At 44.6% G+C, this 6251-nt stretch overlaps 1 pseudogene; it reads right to left on the bottom strand.

Moving 5' to 3' along the window:
* Positions 1-370: 370 nt before the first annotated feature.
* Positions 371-6251, bottom strand: part of LOC135542249 (guanine nucleotide-binding protein G(s) subunit alpha-like) — a 45264-nt pseudogene continuing 39383 nt past the window's right edge.

The raw sequence follows: 6251 nt of genomic DNA, 5'->3' as shown, positions 1-6251 counted from the left end.
CTCCTACAAGACTGTTGGAAAATCATTCCAGGTGAAGCTGGTTGAGAGAATGCTAAGAATGTGCAAAGCTGTCATCAAGGCAAAGGGTGGCTACTTTGAAGAATCTCAAATATAAAATATATTTAGGTTTGTTTAACACTTTTTTTGGTTACTACATGATTCCAGATGTGTTATTTCATAGTTTTGATGTCTTCATTATTATTCTACCCTTAAACCCTTGAATGAGCAGGTGTGTCCAAATGTTTGACTTGTACACACATATATACACATATATATATACATTTATATATATATATATATATATATATATATATATATATATATATATATATATATATATATATATATATATATATATATATTAGCTTGGATTTTTTTGCACTGCATCAAGTTCACTGTTTGCATGAATTAATGCATTGTATGTTTTTGCCTTTGCTCCTCATTGATTCCAGAAGTAAAAGTCACGTGACAGTCTTGTCCAAGTCACACTCGCATCCATCCATCCCCAGGCAGAGTATGCTCACAACCCGCCTCTTCATTCGTTACTTTCCTCCATCCTTTCAATTTGTCCATTGTTTCCTTCCCAGGGTCCTGCTTCGGCACGTATGCATATACTGGATCTCTCGAGAACTGTGACGTCGCCAGAGTAACTCAGGCACGGCACTTTAGCTTTTCAAGGCTGAAAACAGTGGGACAAGGTGAAAGCGTGTGTCTGTGTGTGTTCTTGTCTCAGTGTGTGCCGGGGATATTTCCAAGTAGAAGAACGAATGGGAGACACTGAAAATTAGAGAGGGTTTCCGCACGTGTGAGTGTGCGTGCCCGTAGTGTGTATGTTTGAGAGAGATCGAGAACGGGCCACGGATTGCAGTCCTGAGCACAGGTTCAAAGTGCAGTGAAGAGTTCCGCAGTTCTGGCTTGTTACTGGTACAGCACTGTGTTTAGGAGTCTGTTGTCATTTTCTTTATTTGAAACACAGTGTCCCAAGGAGAAGGTGTTTGTTTGTCAGAATGGAAGGAGAGGGTTGGTTGAGTGACGAGGGGACTAACTGGACAAGGATAGGCAGAACACCGGCAGTACACCGGGAGTCTCTCCTCCCACTCCCATCACAAGAGCTCGTATTGTCGTAAGTGCATCCTCTGAATGATGTCTCGGCAATCGTTGAAGACGCGCCGGATGTTTTCAGTGTCCACTGCGCAGGTGAAATGGGGATAACAATAGTGCCTTCCGTCTCCACTGGCTGTGCTGATCCTCTGAAAAGGCCACAAAGAAGAGAAGGGATTCATAACCACATAGGGCTGTGTGCATATTGGTACACATAGTCTCAGACAAAAAAAGGTAAACAAAAAGGTGAATGGACATTAAAGGCATGTACCAGAAACTCATCACGTATGAAGTACTTTGCCCTTGTGACACGAGGATCCTCCCCTGGCTCAGGTGTTGCTGGTTGAGAAGGACAAATAGACCAAATCATTGATATAATTGTCATGTCTGATCACTGTATACTAGACATTTTCATTTCGATCAGTAACATAATCCATGCCAACAAGATTAATTCTTCACCAGAGAAGTGTTGTGCCCATCACGTCGCAAAAAAGTTCCAAAGAGTTCCAAGCAATATTATTACAATTGTTACGTTTACAGACTAACAAAAAAAAAACACAAAAAAAACTTGATCTTGATAGTCTTGAATAGTTCCAGTAGGGAGTTGATCAAGAACATTACTGTATTTGCCTTACCATCATCTGGCGTAGTGTAGCGTGCAAACTCTGGGAAATACTCTTCAATTTTAGATTTCCCTGCCAACACCTTCTCTGCTAGCAGGTCCTGTTTGTTCAGGAAGAGGATGACAGAAATGGTCCGTAGCCACCTGAGGAGAGAAACAACAACAAAGTGAGTTCAGGTCGACGTATTCAAGTCAATGACGCATCCATTTACACAAGCCCACCATGGTTCTACAAATCATAGACCTAGGCCAGAAATGACATTTAATTGTAGCGCATTGCATGTTAGATGAGCACAAAAGGCGAGGGGGAAAAAGTCTATATCGGCAACTGCTGTGGCTGGGATTAACACAACGATACAGTACGTCAAGGGCAGGAATGGGTTTGTGAGGGGGAAGAGAGGGGGAGAGGCCTACAAGGGGGAGAGGCCCGAAAGGGGGAGAGAGCATTGAGAGGTCTTGCCTGTTGTTCCAGATGTTCTTGAAGAGGTTGAGGGCCTCCTGCAATCGGTTGGTCTGATTGTCTTCCCGGATCACCATGTTGTAGCTGCTGCTGGCCACCACGAATATAATGGCCGTCACATCTGGAGGGACAGACAAGGAGAGAGAATCACCACTGGGTTAGACATGATACAGGAGATGTTCATGGATGTGAAGGTGGCTGCAACCCCATGCCATTTGCTACACACTTATTGGTGGGAAGAAATACAACAGTATTCTGTAGTACGGAGGCCTTACCATTAAAACACTGAATCCACTTTCGGCGTTCGTCCCTCTGACCTCCAACATCAAACATACTGGGAGAGGAGAAAAGACAGAGTTACTTACTGCCCGATAGATCAACTGATAACAAGTAACACACAGGGATCAACAGTTTACTGACGTTAATCTTGCATTTAAAATAAAAATGGCCGACACATCAAACTCACTGAAAATTGACTTTGTCCACTTGGAATCTTGTCTCGAAGATCCCTGAAGTCAGTACTCTGCATCTCAACAAGTCCTGATCAGTGGGAGTGTAGTCACTCTGCTTCACAATTTCAATCTTGTCTAAAAAGCTGTAAAAGGCAGAAGCAGAATAGATTACACACTTGACAGCTAAGGACAGAGTATAATGTGCAGAAAAATGAGCAGAAATGACTCATTTGCACGACATAACAATATAGCTCTTTCCTGAGCTACAGATGACCAAACTCCACACAGTACCCCAAATGACCAAGCATCAAAAATGGTCAAACCAGAACTGTTGTATAATACAAAAACGCGTGTTATGGCTGTATTTGAGACATTACATTCCTGTTATCTGTCTGTGAACTCAGGGCTGAGTTCAGCCAGCTGCAGGGGAGACATGGAGGGGCAACAACAACCACACAATGTTTCACCATACATTTTTTTCTTTCCACCTTTATTGAACCAGGTCGGCCAGTTGAGAACAAGTTCTCATTTACAACTGCGACCTGACCAAGATTTTTTTTAAAGCAGTGCGACAAAAACAACAACAACAGAGTTGCACGTGGGATAAACAAACGTACAGTCAATAACACAATAGAAAAATCTATGTACAGTGTGTGCAAATGTAGAAAAGTAAGGAGTTAAAGCAATAAAAAGGCCTGTCAAACTGACCAGACCATACACATTCTCAAGATGACATTGGTGGGCATTCCATCTCTGGTAAATTCCATACCAGACAGACTAAGACTAGGCGAGGGAGGTCACAGTCCCCAACCAGTAAAGCAAAAAGATGGAGAACACTTCCACAAACGACCAGCAGAGGGAGTGTCAATTTTTCCTCCACATCAAGATCACAGAGGCTTGCAGTGTGAGTCACCAGCCGTTTGCTCTGTCAGACACTGTAGTCAATGGAGCTGCTGTAGTAGTAATAGTGAGGGGAGGGGAAGACTTCAAATGTTAGATGCACACAGTTCAACCATGAAACATGTTTATGCTGAATTTAGAGAGCTAATGGTCTATCGACGACTGACTGATGTGACTTGTCGTCAGCCAGCAAAGGCCAATCGGATCCACCCCTCCATCCTAAGAGGAAGAGGCCCTCCCTTTTTTCTACATGTGGACCCTTGGTGTGGACTGTCGTCATTGGTCCAGTCAACTGGGCAGAGGGTCTTGCTAGAATGGTGTGACAAGCCTAACCTCACACCATGGACATATGCTATACATCAGCCTTGTGTGTTGTGTCGTCCCAATCAAACACAATGAATGCTGTGTGAAATAAATGGAAAACAGCTAATTTCCACAGTGAAGTGCAGTGATTCAGGGCATTATTGAAGATCTCCAGGGAGACTCGCTTTTTGGAATAGGGAGGCCTGGTAACCCGCCTCACGTCCAGTACCCCACCATGGAGAATCAGTGTTCTGCCTGCCTGCCTGCCTCTCAGGCCAGAGGTACGTAAACCCCCCCTCCCCTGAGATATCCAGGAATGTGACACACTAGGGTGAAATATGACAAGAGGGTTGCAGGTCACACAGAGAGAGAGAGAGAGAGAGAGAGAGAGAGAGAGAGAGAGAGAGAGAGAGAGAGAGAGAGAGAGAGAGAGAGAGAGAGAGAGAGAGAGAGAGAGAGAGAGAGAGAGAGAGAGGGAGGGAGGAAGGAGGAGGTTGTGCAGACAGACAGACAGACAGACAGGCACACACACACGCTCACACTCTCCACACAGACACACACATCCCCACACGCATGCAGAACCAGCAAGCTACCACCTCCCTCTTGGGACTGAGTGGTGAGGCTGGTCTCATACCACAACTGCTCTGATGTGTCCACAGATCCAGTCCAAATACACATCTCAATTATAGAATTTCTCCGTATTAATAGAGCTAGTCCAAGAATAACCCTCCCCAGTAGTCAGACTGAATAATAGCATTGCCCCAGTAACAGTTCAGCCCACACTGCTACATGTAGATACACTGACCTGGTGTAGTTATATTGGTGGCAGACGGACGTTTGTCTTGAATATTATTTGTGTATTTTCTATAACTAGTTTGGTGATCTGAAAAGTATTTCAAATCAAATCAAATGTATTTATATAGCCCTTCGTACATCAGCTGATATCTCAAAGTGCTGTACAGAAACCCAGCCTAAAACCCCAAACAGCAATTAATGCAGGTGTAGAAGCACAGTGGCTAGGAAAAACTCCCTCGAAAGGCCAAAACCTAGGAAGAAACCTAGAGAGGAACCAGGCTATGTGGGGTGGCCAGTCCTCTTCTGGCTGTGCCGGGTGGAGATATTCAAAGATATCGTCTTTATACAGTGCATTCGGAAAGTATTCAGACCCCTCGACTATTTCCACAGTTTGTTAGGTTACAGCCTTATTCTAAAAATGATGAATAGTTATTTTTTTACTCAATCAAGCTACACACAACACCCCATAATGAGAAAGCAAACTCAACAATTTCTTTCCCAAATGTATTTAAAAAAACATTATCACATCTACATAAGTATTTGGACCATTTTCTCAGTACTTTGTTGAAGCACTTTTGGCAGCGATTACAGCATTGAGTCTTCTTGGGTATGACGCTACAAGCTTGGCACACCTGTACTTGGGGAGTTTCTCCTATGTTTCTCTGCAGATCATCTCAAGCTCTGTCAGGTTGGATGGGGAACATCCATGCACGGCTATTTTCAGGTCTCTCCAGAGATGTTCGATCGGGTTCAAGTCCGGGCTCTGGCTGGGCCACTCAAGAATATTCAGAGACTTGTCCCAAAGCCACTCTTGCATTATCTTGGCTGTGTGCTTTGTTGTCCTGTTGGAAGGTGAACCTTTGCCCGAGTCTGAGGTCCTGAGTGCTCTGCAGCAGGTTTTCATCAAGGATCTCTCTGTACTTTGCTCCGTTCATCTTTGTCCTCTCGATCCTGACTAGTCTCCCAGTCCCTGCCGCTGAAAAACATCCCCACAGCATGATGCTGCCACCACCATGCTTCACTGTAGGGATGGTGCCAGGTTTCCTCCAGATGTGACACTTGGCATTCCGGACAAAGATTTCAATCACCAGACCAGAGAATCTTGTTTCTCATGGTCTGAGAGTCTTTAGGTGCCTTTTGGCAAATTCCAAGTGGGCTGTCATTTTACTGAGGAGTGGCTGCCTCCTGGCCACTCTACAATAACAGGCCTGATTGGTAGAGTACTGCAGAGATGGTTGCCCTTCTGGAAGGCTCTCCTATCTCCACAGAGGAAGTCTGGAGCTCTGTCAGAGTGACCATCGGGTTCTTGGTTACCTGCCTGACCAAGGCCCTTCTCCCCCCGATTGCTCAGTTCCGGCTGGGCGGCCAGCTCTAGGAATTCTTGGTGGTTCCAAACTTCTTCCATTTAAGAATGATGTAGGCCACTGTGTTCTTGGGGACCTTCAAATCTGCAGACATTTTTTGGTACCTTCCCTAGATTTGTGCCTTTGACACAATCCTGACTCAGAGCTCTACGGGCAATTCCTTCATCATGGCTTGGTTTTTGCTCTGATATGCACTGTCAACTGTGGGACCTTTATATAGACAAGTGTGTGCCTTTCCAAATCATGTTCAATCA

This window comes from Oncorhynchus masou, chromosome 6 (genome assembly GCF_036934945.1).
Source record: "Oncorhynchus masou masou isolate Uvic2021 chromosome 6, UVic_Omas_1.1, whole genome shotgun sequence".
Classification (NCBI taxonomy): domain Eukaryota; kingdom Metazoa; phylum Chordata; class Actinopteri; order Salmoniformes; family Salmonidae; genus Oncorhynchus; species Oncorhynchus masou.
Note: the sequence above shows the minus strand (reverse complement) of the source record. Positions and strands in the feature narration are given on the sequence as shown.